The sequence below is a fragment of the Archocentrus centrarchus genome, chromosome 14, assembly GCF_007364275.1.
Source record: "Archocentrus centrarchus isolate MPI-CPG fArcCen1 chromosome 14, fArcCen1, whole genome shotgun sequence".
Taxonomy (NCBI): domain Eukaryota; kingdom Metazoa; phylum Chordata; class Actinopteri; order Cichliformes; family Cichlidae; genus Archocentrus; species Archocentrus centrarchus.
Genome location: NC_044359.1, coordinates 16,632,521 through 16,653,240, shown reverse-complemented (window position 1 = coordinate 16,653,240; position 20,720 = coordinate 16,632,521). Strand labels below are relative to the sequence as shown.

At 36.9% G+C, this 20,720-nt stretch overlaps 1 long non-coding RNA gene across 1 annotated transcript; it reads left to right on the top strand.

The window, feature by feature from the left end:
• Nucleotides 1-14,334: 14,334 nt before the first annotated feature.
• LOC115792134 (uncharacterized) lies at nt 14,335-15,168 on the top strand. Its single transcript, XR_004021006.1, has 3 exons — nt 14,335-14,426; nt 14,601-14,658; nt 14,977-15,168. It is a non-coding gene; the product is annotated as an uncharacterized LOC115792134 (long non-coding RNA).
• The last annotated feature ends 5,552 nt before the right edge of the window (nt 15,169-20,720 follow it).

The following is a 20,720-nucleotide window of genomic DNA, read 5'->3' as shown; positions in this document are numbered from 1 at the left end:
AGCCTTGGTCTTTGCCAGAGTGTCTTTGTACTATGGTGGTAATGACCTCCTACCTAACCACGATGGTCACAGTTTGCATTTCTTGTTTAATGTTTATGTCTCCATGTAACCTCAGGAAGCTCTGACTCACCTCTGCCTGCCCGCCTGCCTGCCTGCCTGCCCGCCCGCCTGCCCGCCCTCTTGGACCCGCTCGTGTGCCACCACGTACGGACCACCCTCCACGCGCACCCATTCCTGCCGGCACCCATCCCCCAGACTATCCCCTGCTGCCATTAGGTGCTTCTCCTCCAGGATTTGACAGTTCCTGGATTCAAGTAAGATTGTCTGTTTTTGATTGGAATTATCAGCTCACTCCCCATCTCCAAGGATCACATAATAATCTGTCTCCTCCTCTGCCTAGAGAGTCACCCCTGCCCCTGGAGTTTGTGTCCCATGAACGCAGCCGATAACCTTTCACCTCACTGGAATACTCTGCAAGACCCTGTTGCTAGTGTAGGATACATTTTAGGGGTCTCCATGTTTCTTTTTGACCGCAAATTAAAACCATATTTACCAACAAATCACAGGGTTGAGCAGGTTCTGATGCAGGCTGTTTATTAGACATCTTAGTTGCACACAGATAGTTAAAAAGACACAGACAGTAGCATAGTGAAGACTGAGATACACACACAGAGTAACAGAAAAGAAGAAAGAACCTGTTGATCATGCCCCGGCTTCCTCATCACACCCTCTGACCGAGGAGAGCCCGTGCTAAGATTAAGTATGAGTCCAAATAAAATCAAACTGTCCAAATGATCCATGGTGATGAGCAAGCTCTGTTGCAAAAAGTTACTAGTACTTAGAAATATACAAACACAAAAAACAGAGGATAAAAAGCAAAAAGTAAAAGCAAGAAGCCCTCCCGGGAGGTTGTGCCTTAGTAGTTGCTGGAAAAACAGACAACACGGACAAAGACGGTCACTACATCTTCTCTCCTCTTCTAACCTTGGTATTTATACTGTTTCCCTTTCTTTGTCTAAGATTTGTGCTGAGTCTGCACTTTGTAAGCATACATTAGAAACTGTCATTAATTCTACTGACATTATGTGAAAAGGCACAAACATCCCAGAGCATCTTCCATACATCAACAAGACAGTAAGAAAAATTCATCACAATAATTTGTCAGAAACAACCTCCTTGTGGCCATCCTATGGTACTCCTTAAGAAGGATTTACAACTGCCCACACTTACACAGATCAGATATGAGGGAGAAAGTGGGGCCCAATTTGCCCCTAGACTTGTTGCTTGGACAGATTTACACTTTCTTGATTTGCATTTCCAAAATCTTTGGCTGTGCTACATAAGCAAGGTAGCCTATGGCTAGGTCCACTGGACAGATTTATCCCTATTCCCAGTATAAATTGAAAAATGGGCAAACAGGATGACTGGTGTCCTATACATGAACTCAAAAAGGGGTAGTTTTATGAGCTGAGACCCTTAAGCATGAATTTGAATGAGCAACAGGTTCATCACGGGGCTAGAGCAGAAGACGAGTATGCTTTGAGTATGATCTGAGAGGGCCTGTTTGGCCACAGCAGACTGCTAGGGAGGGCTAGCAGAGCTTCTGGTCCCTGAACACAAATAAGAGCAATTCAAACAGGCCTCAAATCTTCCTACTACTTTTAGACACACAATATGCACTTTATTACAGTGTAGAAAGCAGTTTAGTTGCAAATAAACAGAAGTAGGAATAATAACTTTAAATATCAGCATTGGGTGATAAAAATATTTCCCAACACTAGCCTTCTCATTGGTTTTGTATTCAATAAATTGTTTGCAAATCACTCAAACCGCCTTGTCTGCTTCTTCTTTTGGGTCCACTTTGTAATCCTGACTACTAGTTGTGACAGTTTGGGCATCTGACAAGGATGCCTCCTGGGTATCTCTTGGGTGAGGAGTTCTGGGCAAGTCCTACCATGGAGGAGGGTGTGGTGTAGACCCAGGCCATACTCGAGAGATCATATCTGTCAGCTGGTCCTGAGAATGCCAGTGTCCCCCTGGATGAGTTGGAAGAGGTGGCTGGAGAGAGAGAGAGAGGTCTGGGCTTCTCTGCTTTGGCTGCTGCCCCTGACCCAGCCCTGGATAAGCAGAAGAAAATGAATGGATGGATGATAAAGTTTTTTTTTTATTTTTTAGACATATATATTTATGCACACTTTTAAATAACATTTTGACATAATTTTAATATTTTGTATAATCTACATGAAACCCAGCCACAGGAGGTCACAAGCCAGTATACTCCCAGCATTGGCCCCAAGCTTGAATAAATGGGGAAGGTTGTGTCAGGACTTTTTTTTTCTCCATTCTTTCATTTCATGTATTCATTTGTAATAGATGTTGTTCTGAGATATGTTAGTTTGGTAACATCTGTAACCTTAATTAGTAACTGTAAAAAAACACTTGTATAAGACAAGTTTGAGTTTCAAGTAAGCAGTGATCAGCACCCACCACATGATGGGGTCAAAGTTTTTCCACAAGTAACCAGAAGCAATAACATACAGACCATATGATCTGTAAGATATTAAGTGGTTGTTGCATGGGCCTAAAACCGTAACAGAATTATTTGTAGTTGATAATTCTGTGTTGCATAAATTCAGCAAGGTGCTGGAAGCATTTCTCAGAGATTTTGGTTTATATTGACATGAAAGCATCGTGCAGTTGCTGCAGATTTGTCAGCTGCACATCGTGATGAGAATCTCCTATTCCACCACATTCCAAAGGTGATTAAATTGAGATCTGGTTTTAGTTTACTATTAACTTTGTTGCCTGTGAGAAAATTAAACCATCATATGAGTAGTGGTTCTCACATTTGTGTACCATGTAAGGGTTAAACAGATTCCAAGGGGATTTTGGTAGCATAACAGTAATGAAAACAGGACAAAAGACAAGCTTAAAAATAGGGTGTCTCTCCCGAATCCAACCTGGGAGCTGATTCCACAGAGGAGAGGCCTGAAAGATGAAGGCTCTGCCTCTCATCCTACTTTTAAATACCCTAAGAACCACAAGTAAGTCAGCAGGCTGAGAGTGAAGTTCTTTATTGTGGTAATATAGTACTTTGAGGTAAGATGGTGCTTGATTATTCAAGGCCTTATATGTGAGAGGAATGAATAAATTTAATTCTGGATTGAACAGGGAGCCAATGAAGAAAAGCCAATCTCCATGACACTTTCAGTGTTCTAGCTGCAGCATTTTAAATCAGTTGAGAGCTTTTTAGGGAGCTTTCCTCATAATAATGAATTACCATAGTCGATTCTAGAAGTATGCATGAATTAACTTTTCACCATCACTCTGAGACAAAAGGTTTCTAATTTTTTATAGATATTCTGCAAATGGAAGGATGTCCTACATGTTTGTTTAATATGTGCACTGAAGGACATCACAGTGTTACTGGAGATCAAGGTAATGCCATCCAGAAGAAGTATTTAGTTAGACACCATCTTTCTAAGTGCAATAACTTCAATTTGATCTGAATTTAGAAGCAGGAAATTAGAGGTCATCATTTCTGCAGTATAACTAAGTGGTGTGTGTCATCTGGCTTCATGGATAGATAAAGCTGGGTATCATCTACATATCAATGAAAATGTATGCTATGCCTGCTAATAATACTGCCTAAGGGAAGCATGTATAATGTCAATAGAATTTGTCCTAGCATGGAACTCACAGAGAGGAGTCCACTGTCAGAGGCCATGAGAAAATCATTTGTAACCTTCACTAATGTTGTTTCTGTACTGTGATGAATTCTTAATCCTGAGTGAAACTCTTCAAACAAACCGTTCCTCTGCAGATGATCAGTTATCTGTTTTACAACTACCGGTACTCTTTTTTTCTAGATAATAGGAAGGTTGGAGATTGGCCTATAATTTGCTAAGACAGCTGGGTCAGGTGATGACTTTTTAAGTAATGATTTAATTATTGCCACCTTAAAGACAGACTCATCTAATAATAATATAAAGCATGTTTGTGAATTTACAACAAGTTTCTGCATTTTATTATGGTGACTTTTTTCGCTTTAGATACTACACTTGTACATAGCACCCCCACCACCCACTGCCAAAAGTTATATATAGCTCAAAGGTGATATAAGTATCATTTTTAATGACGGGGTGTAGGATTGTTATATTTATTACCCAGATACTACCGCATGTTTTTGGATAACAGACAGATCTTGTATTAGATACTAAACTGTTTCTAAGCTAAAAGTCAATGTCTCCAGTGCAACACTAACAGTCTAAATGAATACATGTAACAGTGCTACTGTCCACTACATAAGGGTCTTGAATATTAAAGTATAATGTAATTCTGCTTATGCTTTTTAATTTTTTTGAAACTGTTTAGTCCACTTTAAAGTATTGTAACCACATCTCTTTCAACCACTTTGTATCTGTGTTGTTTTCTTCTTTGTAGATAAAAATATAGAGACCATAGTGCAATCCTGTGTGTGAAGCAGGGACAGTGAGAATGAAACAAGTTGCGGTCTAAACAAACTATCACACATTTAGTTTTCATTTTAATGTGAAACTTCCTGTTAGCTTCTAGACTATGTTACTGAGTGTACTATGCAGGTCATGAAAAAAAAGAGCTTTAATGGTGCCTCTTCTGTGATTCTGATAAGTACATTTCAGTTACAGTAAAGGGCTCTCACTGCATGCCACATGCTTTGTTGTTATATTTTCAGGATTTTGCTATCGCTACTTAGGTCTGAATAATAAATATGTGACCTTATATTAATGTAGGTTTTAAAAATTCACACTTGATGACATTACTCTCTGTGTAAAGGTCTGCAAAGTAACAATTTAAAAGGGAAAATAAGTATATTTTCTTTTTATTTACTAACCTTAATGTGGGTATACTGCAGGTGCTATACTTTTAACGGAGAAAAATGGAAAAGTTAATGATGCAGACAACACAACCCACATACAGTTAGGTCCATAAATTTTTGGACAAAGACAAGTTTTGCCTCTGTATACCACCACAATGGATTTCATATTCTATGTCTTCACAGTATGGTCTAGGTCAGTTTTGGGCCAGTCCAAGAATGCCCTCCTAATAAGTGTCTGTATACAGTTTTGAACCAAAATCTATTTAGAAAGTTCAAATAGCCTTTCTGACATTAATAAATGAATGAATAACCCTGGATTAATATTTCAGAATGCAGGGGACATATGTGTTTAAAGTAATACAACATTCATTTTTGAGTGCACATGTGTTTCCCCACTTACTGAAATGGCAGCTCAGTGCATTTATGATCTCATGATCCCCCACCCCCTCTTTTGATCTTTGTTTTACTCTGAACTCTCAGTTAGCTCAGAGTAAATTTCAAAATAAATGGCTTCTGTAAGGATAAATGGATTGTTCATTGATGTTTCATGTCCCTATAACCATTGTCAACACATGACAGGACTGCCAGGACCTCCAGCCCAATCCGCAAAGCAACCTACAGTCCTACAGCCACTCCTGTGAGTCTGCGCTCTCTCTCTTCAAGATAGGATGAGGAACTCAGTTGTTCAGTCGGAGATCAGACCAGAGCTCTGCTCCTCCACATCGAAAGGAACCATTTGAGGTGGTTTGGGCATTTTTTGGGTTTTTGTTTGTTTTTTTGTCTAGTGCGATTGACACTGGGATTCATTGTGTCTTGATGAAATATCAAGATTAGTCTTTTATAATGATATACATATGGACACGTTCCATATGTAAAGGAGGGCTTGATGCTAATTCCTTACATATACTGTAGAGCATACCACTAAATACCAACAGTTTAATCATCTGAGATGATTTTTTTTTGTTATTACTGTATCATTTAAGTTGTTAGTGCAGTTGGAAAGTTAGACTGCTATATGTGTTAAATGCATATTTAGAATTTTAAAACCAAATAGTTACACAGTTTAAAAAAATATTCTAACTTATGTCATCAGGCTTTATCCAACTACTACATGAAACTCAGAAACTATTGTCATGATAAGCCAGTTAAGTTCCTAAGTAGTGCTTCAATGACTCTAAATACATGCTTTCTAAATTCATTCAGTACTGGTGAATGCAAATAACTGCTTCCTTGATTCTCTCCACACAAGACAAAAAGACCAGAAATAGACCACCCTCAGTCTAAACCTCACAGGCTGGTCAATAACTTCCAAAGAAGATCTTATATTGTAAATGCGGTGAGTCACTCTTACAATTTTGACTTTTCATTACTTTTCATCATTTTGACATTGTTTTTTTATATAGTATAACCTTTTTAAACCCCTACCTCTAAAACTGTCTTCTAATTATATTGATAATCCATACATATTATCTATATTAGCTAAGTGTAATGTTTTCTTTCTTTCTTTCTTTCTTTCTTTCTTTCTTTCTTTCTTTCCAAATAAAACTGAATTAGGTTGTCCACTACACAGTTTTGATAGTTTGATTCAGAACAGAAAATGATTTTGGTCTACGGGATCATTGCAGCTCTGGCAGCCACTGCTCTGGTACAAGGTGCATTTCACCAATTACAAATTACTGTATATTGTTGAACACAGTTATTATAGATTTAAAAATTTTTATATTAAAATTGAAAGTCAATAACACCAAACATTTTATAGCATTATTTATTAAATGTGCTGATATTTCATATAATTTTGCATTATGTAACATAGTGTAACTGTTTCATTAATATTATTATTCAAGTTGTATTGGAATAGTCATTAAAAAAAAACCATTAATTATGTTACTTTATTATTTATTATTGTTCATTATCTTTGTAATACTTTATATTACTGACACATAAAGACAAGATTTTTAGGCAGCTACATTCTAAAATTCTCAAACACTGAGAATGGAAATCAGTAAAAATATATTCAGACTATATCATTTTCAATTTAGTAAATAGTTGCTGGTATTAATGAGGTATATCACATGTAAAGAAACATGATTAAATTGCCTTTTTGTATAGTGACGTTTTACTTTTTTCCTTCAGGAGCTTTGGAATGCAATTTAACTCAACCTGGACCCCAGAAGTGTTTTGGGGTATTTGAGGAACCACTCATTTTTTACCTACCTAATAATCCAAATGAAAAAACAAGATTGACAAAGAATACAGAGCACATTTTAACATTCGTAAATTCATCATATCGTAAAAATGAGAAATTTAATAATTGTATTACATTCTTCATAAATGGAACATTTAAGCTCAACAAGATAACAAAAACAGACTCTGGCAAGTACAAGGTGGATATTTTCAATTCTACTGACGGCAAATTGCTGCACACAAAAAACATCCATCTGGATATACTAGGTAGGAAAAAAAAAGTTATTTGCTTCAAATAATGTGTAATAGCAATGTTCACATTAAAATGTGCTGTAAAGCTAAAAAATGACAATGAAAATGTTAGAATTTTTATATGAGGAAATAAAAACTTACATACAATAAATGAATAAATAAATTATACAAATTATTTTTCAAAAAATCTATATTTAATTTAAAAGTGTTTGTGATGAGGAATGTGTGTCTGAAAGTTAAAATTTGCAGTTCTTATGTTAATCAGTTTTATAGGTACATGTTTACAGAGTTTCTGGATTTTATTTATATATTATTTTCATATAATATTGCTGTTTTCAGCTGCATGCTTATTTTCTCACTCTCAAACATAATTTGTGAATTTTAGCTATCCACTACATTTAAGATTTTTTAACTGGCACTGGATTCTTTGTTGCAATCAGCACTGCATCTATATCTACATGACTATCTACACCTATATCATTGTCTTTCAGCTCCTGTGTCAGAACCAGCTGTATCTCACAACTGTTTGTCACCAGCACAGATGACAGTCAGCTGCTCCTCTGAAGGGGATGAAGTGGAGTTCATTTTGTCTTTGGACGATAACTTGTTGATACAGACCAGAAACAAGAGTTCAGAAAAACAGACAGTCTCAAACGTTACCATCAGCTTACATGGTCAACTGATGGGACAGCTCACATGTACTGTTCAAAACAATGTCAGCAGAGAACAAACAGCAATCCATCTAACAGGTTGTACAGGTAGCCATTGAAATTATTAAATTCTATTTTATTTCACTATTTTTAAACTTTACTTCTTTGGTTAGTGTTGTATTGTCATAGGTATCTTTCCTAAGTTTTTTATTAAAAAAGGTTCTTAGAAATTTACAGTATGAGGTCTCAAGTACACATCTAAGGCCTGTGACTTGAGGCTATGTATAAATGAAATACATTATCTCAGTTCCTCATTAGAGTTGATTTTTATATCTTTAGGTACAATTTCTCACCTCTCTGCTGTGACTGTCAGTGTGGTAGTAACCACTGCCACCCTACTCCTCGTTTTGGCTGTGTTGCGTGGTATGAAACATTTCAATAAGAAAATGGACCCCATGACTGTTACTACAGGTAAAAGATCCATGCATCCTTAATTTTATCAATTAGTTAAATAGCAAGTAGAGTTTACTTGACATTCCTGAAAATAATTTTGCAAAGCATGAATATAAATGTTGTATGTTGTGTAAATGCTGTATTTCACCATTTTGTTACAAGTCTATAATATGTAATATTAATGTTCTCTGACTGTGCAGGACATAATTAAAGTTTCTGTTTTTTAATCTTTCAGATAATGACGAAGATGATGTTGTCTATTCAGATGTTAGAGTGAAACAACACACAAGAAAAACAGCATCCAGTTCACATGCAAATTAATTTTCTCAAAAAACATTCTTTTAGACCTTGCTTAAGCCTAAATTCTAACATAATTTTTAAGAAATGTATTTGTTAATTTTTGGCAAAGTGACATGATGAAATTATGCAAAATTAGCAGTTCGAACAACCAATCACTGGATTACACTAAAGGTGAAGAAAACCTAAAAACAAGACAATTCTCAGAGAAGAGGGTGAGCAGACAACCATGTGTGCCGCATGGCTGTGGGGCAAGGGGCCCGGGTTTGTGTCTGACCTGTGGCTGTTTACTGCATGTCTTCCCCTATTTCTCTCTTTTCACTGTATACCATCTAATATAGGCAAAAACGTCAAAAAATTATCTTTAAAAAAATGGCTACATATTTTTAAATATATGCATGCTCTTGCTTCTTAAACCTAACACTGCCTTTATTGAGCTTTGTTTTCTGTGATCATCTTTGTTCCCCTTCTTTAAACCTACCGACCTTATTTAAAATTTCAAACCTAAACTTGCCTAACCTTGGAGACTAGAAAAAGCTTATTGGTCAGTAGTGTTGCCATACACTGCCTCAAATTACTGATTTGCTTTCGATGTTTTCTGTTTATGGATGTTCACGATATAAATTAATTATGCCTCTTATATATAGTCAAGCATCACCTATATACTCATAAATTTATCTGTTATTCTTCACTAGACCTTTAGAATAGCCCAGTTTCATCCATCCATCCATCCATTCTCTCCCGCTTATCCGGGACCGGGTCGCGGGGGCAGGAGCCTAAGCAAAGAAGCCCAGGCTTCCCTCTCCCCAGCCACCTCCACCAGCTCATCCGGAGGGACCCCAAGGCATTCCCAGGCCAGCCGAGAGATATAATCCCTCCAGCGTGTCCTGGGTTTACCACGGGGCCTCCTCCCCAGTTTCAGTGAGCTCTAATAGATTTTAATACACATGCAATATTTAACATGAGAATTTAATGGTAATTTCATTCAACAGAAGTAAAAGCATGATTTCTTCCATCTACAAAAGGATAATTCTTTGTAAAATTCAGTTTCTGTAAATTGTTAATGTACATATAATTTATTGTATAATACTGTGTTCAATAAACAAAAAATCATTACTTATGCAATATTTGTTTCTCATCTTATCAAAAAATGTAATCATGTTGCAGAAATAATTCTAATTGTGTATTATATTTTTGTTCACTCATGTACTTTTAAATAATATTTACATTTATTTTAGAATGTGTAATATTAGACATATATTTAGTACTAATAGAAATTCCTTATTTTGTAAATAGAATTTATTGACCAAGGTTTAAATTTTTGGTCAATTTCTTTTTGTCAGTAATTGTTGTCAAGTTTGTGATCATGTGGCATTTTTGAAATATAATAAAGACTCAATTATTCTCATCATCTTTGACACAAATCGTTCTCATGTTATTGCATAATAACTATATTTTGCCATATAAACTACCAAACCAAAACCAGGCGTAATGAAAAAAATAATGCAAAATCAGGATTAACCTTAACAGAAGACTTGTAAATGAGAATAAGTGTTGCTTTGTATGTATTAGCTTATGATTAGTCAATGTTCTGTGATAATCTGGGAACATATGGTAACATCTGTAACCTTTAGTAAGAACTGTAAAAACAGTTGGTATGAAAGACAAGTTGCCAGTGATCAGCACTCACCACATGATGGGGCCAAAATTCTTTACGAGTAACCAGAAACAACGTGGAGAGAGTTTGCCGTTAGAGTAGTTAAGTATAAATTAACCCTGAGACAGGCTTGTGCTGCCAGCCACACTGTACCACAATGCATACTACCAGATGGAAGTAGTATCCAGTGATTTAAGCTTGATTTAAGGTGGTAGTGGTTGTGTAGATTGAATGCAGTCTCAGATGGACAGACTTAAAAAAATGTATGATATGCATGCTGTAAGTACATGTTTATCTTATTTTTAGGAGGTAACACAAATAGCCAGTACTGGAACTTTGATTAAAAAATATGTTAACACATTTGCTAAAAACCTTAATTTTCAGGAGTAATTGGAGGGTTCAGTATGTAGCTGGCAGCCAGAGCGTTGCACTCAAAGCTCACAGTATAATCTCACTGCAAGGTATTAAAGATAATTTGAATTCATTTTGAGCATGCACAGCTTTGGCTCATCATATAGCTGCAACAAGGCAACAGCACAAATGGCAATAATAATTATCTGTGAATTTGTCTTCTTCTTTCAGGTGCTCCTTTTAGGGGACACTTCATCACATGCCTTCATCTCATCCCATCACTAACATCCCAGTGTCACACCGAACCTCTGCATGTTAGGACTGGATCAGGTGACCCTGAACCCTCCGTTAGTTATTCTGCGGTAGGCTTAGGCTGCTGGGGCCTTCCCATGATACATAGAGTCTCTTCCACAGCATGTCTTTTGTCCTGTCTCCCTCCACTATATAAATAAAATTGGATTTAACTGAAATATGTGAAAACTGCACTCCTTTTTATATACAACCAGAGACTTTTCAGTACAAGTTACAAATATTGGATTATTTCTGACCACATGATGGAGACAAAAGGTTTAATTAACTAAGTTTGTAACTTATCAAGGTCAGCCACGTGGCATGCAGGAGATGGACCCACAATGCAGGAAACAAATAAGATTAAGCTTAACTTCAGCTTTATTACAGAGCATACCGTATTTACAGAACTAACGGGGCCAGCAGCAGAAACTAGGAATACTACTTTATCAATGATGCAGCCAGATGGGCAAGAACACAGCAGGCAGGGAGCCACAGACAACGAAACAACAAAGGACTGATAAAAACACAGACATATATATATATATATATATATATATATATATATATATATATATATATATATATATATATATATATATATATATATATAGGGATAATGAGAGGAGAGTGGAAACAACAGGGAAGGACAGGTGAATGGAAAATTACGAATGAGGTGGGGGAAAGCAAAACTGAACACACTGCACATGATAAAATAACTGCCAAAGTAAAACAGGAAATGACTAAACAAAGACCAGGACTAAGCCATGTGAACTTGACTGAGATGAAAGACAAACAATACATGAGAGACGCTGTGGAGGATTGCACCAATCCTAACTGCTCATGTGGCCCCTTAGGAAAATTAATTTCCCATCCTTCGTCTAGGTGAATGCACATGGAAATGCTATGCAATCACAGTAGCATTCAGCTGTTATTGATTAGGAACATTAACACTCAAAAGTTACACTGTAACTATGCTAACTTGGCATTATTACTTTTATACCAGATCATTTAGCTAACCATAAGATATTGCAATCACATCTTTCCCTTTCAGTATATATGATACTGTAGATCTCTGTTCTTGTATTCTTTCTCTGTATCTTACAATATACACATTAGTCAGTGTGTCTGCAGCAGAGGTACTTAAAATGGAAAGAGCTGTGGTTTTAACCTAATCTGGTTTGAGCATCCCACATTAGAGTGTCAACTGACACTTCCTTTTTGCTTCTATTAACAGTCTTGAGTAAAGCAGATGAGTAAAACATGTTGATGGGTTTCAGGGCATGGGAACAAAATATATAGTGTAATATGATAATCCCTTTAATGGTATGTTTATAGAGGTTCAGAGAAGCACACAGAGTCATGGGACTTTTCAGTCTGCTGAGAATAGCATTGGGATTCTGTGTTGAGTGTCTTAATAAACTTATTTAATCTTTTGTGGTGATATATTGGGGCACTTTCCATTATTTTAAGGTGGACTCAATGCCATCTTTTTGCATATACTGTAAATGTCTTTTGTATTACCAACAGTTTAATTCTGAGATTATTTTCTGTGCTACTGTATACTCTCCTATGTTCTATTTGCCAGTTAAGCTACTTTGTCTTTTAAGTTCCATCCATACAGCAGCTTGAGAATGCATATTTAGAAAATGTAAAACCAAATATCTAAACAAGTTGAAAAGCAATACTTTAAATTATGCAGTTACTAAATGTATATATTTGTACATATAAAGACAAATATTATGAGGCACTAAGTGCCTGAGTATGACTTCAGTGACTTTAGACACATGCTTACTCATTTCTGTCCAAACCACAAGACAAACATAGCAGCCCATAGCCCGTCCCACCCTGCCGCCACAGAGAACATCGATTGCAGGTGAGTAACGCTAAACTTATATATCAAAAGAATGTGTTCTGTAAAATATTATAAAAATAAACAAAAATAAAATTAAAAAACATAGAGATAAACCACACAATTCACCATGATTGTAAAAATGACTTGATAATACAAGAGAAAATGTTATGAAACTAAGGCGCCTTTGTGTTTGATCACGATAGCTTTGGTGTCCACAGTTCTGACAGATGTGTCATAAATATTAGTGGGTGTTGACCAAAACAACTAAACTGAAGCTTTCACAAATAATTATTACTACTGAGTATTTATTAGTAGTAATAATTTCATAACTATTTCACAGGTTATCCCTATTGTATATGGTATCTATATGGTGTTCAAGAGCAGGAAGTATGAATTGCTTCTCTGAAAAGAAAATGGGGTCCCCACCAGTGGACAAGAAAAAGTGTTTTTTTATAAACAGATATTTCTAATTATCAACCATGTAACAATTTATATAACAATTAAAATTACAACTGATAGACTTGATTGCAAATAAAACAATGGGAAGTCTTATACTATACAAAAATAATATGACTTTCAGAAAATATCTGACTTATACATGTGCGCGCGTACGCACACACACACACACACACACACCGAGTAGACAAGAAGCATGGACATGGGCATATTTCATACAGATCTTTGACGGACATACCAACCGTAACTTACATTCTAATTTGAACATTTTCATTTTTGGCCAGTTCTCAACTGCCGGTAGCTCAGGTTTTTGTGGCTCCTCATCTTGGTACATGCAAATGAAAAGTACTCAGAAAAGCAAGACGCAGAATTATTAATTAATTATTGTACGACAAAGGCTTTACCAAAGACTCTTGTTAGCTTATGGCTTTACAATTTAAAAACCGATTGAATCCCACATAAAGTTCTTGTTAGCTCCTGTATTGATTATTGTCATTTTCTTCTTTTTGGCCTCCCTTCAAATGGTCCAAAATTAAGCCGTGTGCATCATCTCCAAAATCCCCTCATTTCACAATGTCACTCGAGTCCTACACTGGCTCCACTGGCTTCCGGTCAAATTCAAAATTCAAAATCCTCCTGCACACATTCAAGCCCTTTCACAGCATTGTCCCTCCTAGTCTATCGAATCTCCTTCACATCACCACCTCTTCCTGCTCCCTCTTCCTTCCACCTTACAGTGCCTTTCTCCTGCCTCAGCACCATGGGATGCTCCCCAACTCTGGAACCGTCTCCCACCAGACATCTGAAATACTGGCTCTCTTCCTGCCTTCCTATTTAATTTCTTGTTCTCTGCCTTTATGTATTTTCTGTGATTTGGTTTTGATCTCACCTCTGTAAAGTGTCCTTGGGTGTCTAGAAAGGGGCTTACACATAAAATGTCTTATTATTATGTTTGGTAACTACACTCACAGTGAGTCTAGTACTTCAGTAGGACTGAATGTAAATAACTTCTTCCTCGATTCTCTCCACACAAAGGGAAAGCACCTGAAATATACCACCCAGTGTCAGTGGAAAAAGCACAGGCCAGTCAATGATGTGCAAAGGAGACGGCTTATCTTAAATATGGTGAGTGACTGTTTCAGCTGTGACTGTTGTGATGTGACATTAGCTAAAAAGCACAGAAATGTCTCGTATGACAATAGTTATTGGATCATTTTTATAAGTCTAAGCATAAATTCATATTGATCCATTATGAATTTGGTCATAAACATGCAACACAATCTGATTCTGTCTGAACAGAAAATGATTTTGATCTACATGATCATCGCAGCTCCAGCAGTGACCGCTGTGGCACAAGGTACACTTCAACTATTAAATATTATGTAGAAGAACAAAATAAGTTCACACTGTTAAGTCATTCAGAAAAAGCAATTTAGTGCTTTAGCTTATTATTTATTTTGTCTGATAGAAGAAAATTTCTAAAACCTACATGTTTAATACAGTGCTGTATAAGATGTCAGATAATGGTGTCATTCTATCAGGGACATGAGTTTGGTCAATAACTATAAATAGAAACCAGTTAAAATACATAGAATTTATATGGTTTTCAATTTAGTGAAAATACATGATAATGATTCATTTCCCTCTTTGCATTAATTATTTATTTTCTCATCAGGGTCTTTGGAATGCAATCTAACTGAACCGGGAGTCCAGAAGTGTTTTGGAGTTTTAGGAAAACCATTCAGTTTTTACCTACCCACTGACCCGCATACAAAGACAAGACTGGAAAAGAATGCAAGCATCATTTTAACATTTAAAAATTATTCATTCATTAGCATAAATGAAAAATACAAGAATCATACTGAATTCATCACAAATGGAGTTTTTCAGCTCAAAAATGCAACAAAAGGTGACTCTGGAGAGTACAAACTGGAGGCATATACTACTGAAGGTATATCTTTGTACACAGTTACCATCCATCTGCATATACTAGGTAAGAGCAAAAACTTATTGGCAAAAATGTTCATTGTTCTTGTCAAAATGTGATTTTAAAAAAAATAATTGTTTTAAATCTTAAAAGCAGGAAAGTGTTGTGCACCATGTGTCTGAAAGGTCACAAAAATCAAAACCTGCAGTTTTTTAGTCAGTTTTGCTGGTACCTATATGAACAGAGTTTCCAGATTATATTTATCATTATTCTTACTGCTGGTTACATATTGTAAGTGAGTATTCATTTTTGTACACATATTGCATAGATATAGATGACAGTTTGCAGAGCTGGCAGTGAATGTCATTTCATTGCATCTATATGTATGTTTGTTTTTCAGCTCCTGTGTCAGAACCAGCTGTATCTCAGATGTGTTTGTCACCGAGACAGATGACAGTCAGCTGCTCCTCTGAAGGAGATGACGTAGAATTCATTTCGTATTTGGATGATAACTCATTGATACAAACCAAAGAAAACATTTCAAATATTACAATCAGCCTACCTGGTCAACTGATGGGAAACCTGACGTGTATTGCTCAAAACAATGTCAGCAGAGAACAAACCATCATCCATCTTAAAAGCTGTACAGGTATTGTTCTTTGCTACAAAAAGAAATATATGTAAACATTTTCATGTGAAATTTATTGTAAAGCTAAAAACAAACTTGAAAAATTTTACAACAGCAGTCTGTGTGAAAAAGGTATGTTGATCAAAGTGCCCTAAAGTTCACAAAATATGCAATCTGCTGTTTTTTTTTTAAATTACTTTTGCAGGTTCCAATAGGAACAGAGTTTCTGTAGATATCAATAGCAGTTTGCTGACCTGGCAGAGGATGTTACATTGCAACTGGAACTGCATCCATATTTGACTTTATGTTTGTCTTTCAGCTCCTGTGTCAGAGCCAGCTGTATCTCAGATGTGTTTGTCACCAGAACAGGTGACAGTCAGCTGCTCCTCTGAAGGAGATGACATGGAGTTCCTTTTGTCTTTGGACGATAACTTGTTGATACAGACCACAGCCAAGAGTTCAAATGTTACCATCAGATTACATGGGCAACTGATGGGAAAGCTGGTGTGTACTGCTCAAAACAATATCAGCAGAGAACAAACAGTCATTCACCTCACAGGCTGTACAGGTAGTTTCAACAGTTTTATTATGTTCTAGTCTACTGAAGTAGTCGTTGATTTTATTATTTTATTTCTTTTGGTTAGCATATGTACTCACAGTCTTATTTTAAGTCATTTATTTTAGTAAAAACAAAACAAAAAATAAATCTTACAGCTCTATAGACAGGTTGGGTTTTAGAGACTGAAGCATAAATGCATAAATTAAAAGTACGTACATAATAACAACTTGAGGACACTATAATCCTACAAACTATATTATATATAGTACACACACACACATGCTATATTATATATATATATATATATATATATATATATATATATATATATATATATATGTGTGTGTGTGTGTGTGTTTGTGTGTGTGTATGTGTGCCTGTGTCATACATTATCTCAACAGCTTTGTCTTAATAGTCTTAAAATTCTTCTTGATTCTTTATTTTCTAGATGCTGGTTCTCATCTGTGTGTTGTGGCTATGGCTGTGGTAGGAGGCATTACCACTCTGCTTGTTTTGGCTGTGCTTCTTGGTATCAGGCATTTCAATAAGACGATTGGCATCATGCCTGTTAATGAAGGTAACATTTACTTTGTGTCTTATATTTACTATGTGAGTTATCTCAACTGTCCTTTCTTTATAAATTCTGTACAACACTGAAATTTATGCACAGTTTTGCCAAATTCTTATAAAACCTTTACAGTCAGTGCCATGGTTTGTTGGTCAAAGAGACTTTTTTTGTACTTTTGCCTCTGTATACTACCACAATGAACTTTAAATCAGTGAATCAAACTGCTATTGAAATGCAGATTTCCAGCTTTGATTTAAAGGGGTTTAACAAAAATTTTCTATTAACTGTTTAGAAATTACGGACATCTTTGTACACAGGCTCTAATTTTCAGAGGGTCAAAAAGAAGTGTACAAACCAATATATTTTAAATATGGGGATTGCTTTTAAAATCTGGATGAAAATCCTTTTCATTCTTTGTAGTATGACTGCCTAAACCCTACAACCTACAGACATTATCAAATACTATTTTTCCTCCCTTGAGATGCTCTGCCAGGCCTTTAGTGCAGCAGCCTTCAATCGCTGCTTTTTTTGCAGCCTCTCTGCATTAAGTTTTGTTTTTAATAACTTAAAAGCGTATTGTATTGGGTTGAGATCAGTGACTAAACTGGCCTTTGAATAATATCCCATCTATTTGCCTTGAGAATGTCGGGTTTATTTTGAAGTAGGGCTGCATAAAATGATTATTTTAGTAATCGAGTATTCTATCGATTATTCCATCGATTAATTGAGTAATCGGATAAGAAATACTTTTTTTATTAACAGTTTATCTGCATATTTTAACTTCCGTAATGCAGTTTCTCGCCATGTGAACAAACAGCGGTGGATGGAGCAGCTACAAAGTTCTCTTTTCTTCACCTTAACACATGCTGATCAGGTGCTTGATGAAGGACCTCCAGCTGTTTCACAGATTTAATGGTGGTTACTAAAAGAAAAAGCTGCTGTTTTGGACGCTGGAAAAACGTTTCCTTTTTCACTACTTGAGCTCACCGTCTCAGCTTTGCCTCTTTGCGCTTGCGCAGTTAACACCGCTGCCTGCTATGAGTGTTTTGAAAAACTAGTGGCTGCGGGAGCCATGGCGCATGTGTGAGTAATGTTGTAATGCTTTGTATTCGCAAGCATTCTCGAAAATACGTTTCTACTGCAGGTCTATATTTAGTCACTAATAAGGGATTAACGTATAAAAAATATTTTGACGGAGCCCCTCGGTCCTGGGGGGCGGGCCTTCCGGTACCGAACCATCGCTAGTGCTAATGGCCCGCGCTCGCTAGCAAACCAGTTCTGGTAGCTACAGCTTAAGTAAAGACAAAAATAACAGCTGAAATTCTCAGCGAGCACAACACACCCAGACACACAGAGAGCAGTGGAGGCGTGGAAATGCACGTCAGCGATAGTTGCCACCCATCCCGTAAAGTACGGAACCCCGCATGTTACGGAGCCGTATTTCACAGAGTCCTGTAACATACGGGGTTCTGTATTTTACAGACAGATGGCAACTCTAGCGATGATCCACTCTGTGTTAAATGAAATCCATCGCAGCGACGGAGAGCTTTTTAGAATGTGTGTGTGTGTGTGTGTGTACGTGAGTGATTCACACTCCAGTCCAGTAGGTGGCAGTAATGCAGTTCTATGTTGGTCTGCCAGCCACCAATAAACCCACAAAAAGATGACGGAGCACTAATGCTGTGAATGCTAGTGAGGAGCGCCGCTTACACCGAGACAGCTGGGTTCTGCAGAGTTTAAAAGAAGCATCGACACAGTAAAATTTGTGTCGATAATTTTTTTGAATCGAGTTAATCGATGAATCGTTGCACCCCTATTTTGAAGTATGCTTTAGGTCAATATCCATTTGCACTGCAAAGCGTTTTCTTATAGGTTGTGCAGTATTTGAGCAGAAAGTGTATCCCTGCACACTTCAGAATACATCCTGATACTTCTATCAGTATTCAATAAACCCTAGTGACCCAGTTCCACTGGCAGCCATGCACACCCATACCATACCATTACTTTCACCATGTGGTATAATGTGGTAGGTTTCTGATCATAAGCTGTTCCCCTTCTTTTCCATAATTTTTTATTTCCTATCATTCGGATGCAAGTTAATATTGGTTTTATTTCTCCTGAGATTTTCTTCCAGAACTGTACAGGCTTTTTTTTAGATATTTTCTGGCAAAGTCAAAATTGGCCTTCCTCTGCTTGTGTGTCCCTGAAACCAAACCACTGGTTTGGTTTCAGGGACATAAGATGAGTGGATGAAGGTGCACACAGGTAGACTAGAGCCTGTGCAGGAGGTGCAACCTGAAAGAGATTGTGTCAAGATGATGTCATGGGAGACTGTAGCTAGTATTGCATGCTAGTCTATGACTTTGGGAATTAAGAAGAGGAAATGGCTGAAGGCAAAGCCAAGGAGAAGGAAGAATGTTGCACAGATTTCAGGGACGAGTTGAGATGGGTTGTCCGTGGTAGGGAAGAGTTAGCAGATGACTGAGAAAGTTCAGCTCAAGTGGTAAGGAACTGTGCCAAAAAAGGTTTTTGGTCTATCCTCTGATGAGTAAGTACAGGAAAGTATTTCAAGGAAGAGGTTGGTAATTAAAATGTGGCATTTTCAAGGAGTATGTCTGTGTAGGTTCTCAGTCATCTATGTCATGGTAGTCTCTGGAGCTTGAAAAAAACAAAACAGCTGGACTTCTTTAAGTTTCTTGAAGACATTTCACCTCTCATCCGAAAGGCTTCTTCAGTTCAAAAAGCACTGTCTGGAGAGTCCCAGGTTTTTAAACTCCAGTGGGGGTTGTCCCCTGGAGGTTGTAACGTCTGGGTTGTGTTCAGTGGTGAAGAGGAGGCGGCGGGCGTACTTATCAGGCAGCCAAAAACGCACAACCACAATGGTACTGGGAATTCCACAGTGTTATCCTTCAATAGACGTATTCTTCACAACCTTGTAAAGCCCAGTTGAACGGCTGCTGCATTACCACACATGAAAACAAGCAGTGCTCATACAACCCGTGACAATACAAAGATTTAAGGAAAGAAAATTTAGAGGTTCGCCTCAAGCCAAATGTCCGTCTGCAAACGTTTCTCCCGCGCTCTCTACAGAGGAGCGCTGGGCGCACACTGGTGACATCATTAACGAAAAGCTTAGACTGTTGTAAAGAGACACCACTATTACGACTGTTACAAGGTGTTCGCTCACCCACTATTGCTCATATGCATAACTGCATGCACCAAGGTGTGAAAAAAGGTTATTACAATCAGTGGTTTCAGGTGAAACCACTGTGAGACTCTGCCCCACTCTATCTAGTGACCTATTGAAATCACCTGAAGAAAGTTGTGAGTGGGTGCTGAGGCACCTGGGAAGAGAGCTCACTGTAAATAGGGAACAGCTGGTGTTGTAATCCACCACCTCTGTTCAGTCGTTCACAGTGGACATAGATGGCTTGTTGGCAACACACCACATCACACTGAAAACTCCACAGACTTTACCGAAAAGGACTGCAATCTAACACTGAATCCAGATGAAACCATAGTGTCCTTTGATGTGGTTTCACTTTTCACTTGCATATTTTATTCATATATATATATATATATATATATATATATATATATATATATATATATATATATATATATATATATACAGCATATATACAGTGTAATTTTGGTGAAACTGTAACTAATTAAGTAAAATGTTTTATATATTGCACCTTCTAGATAAAAATTATGAAGTGCTTCACAATAGTCAA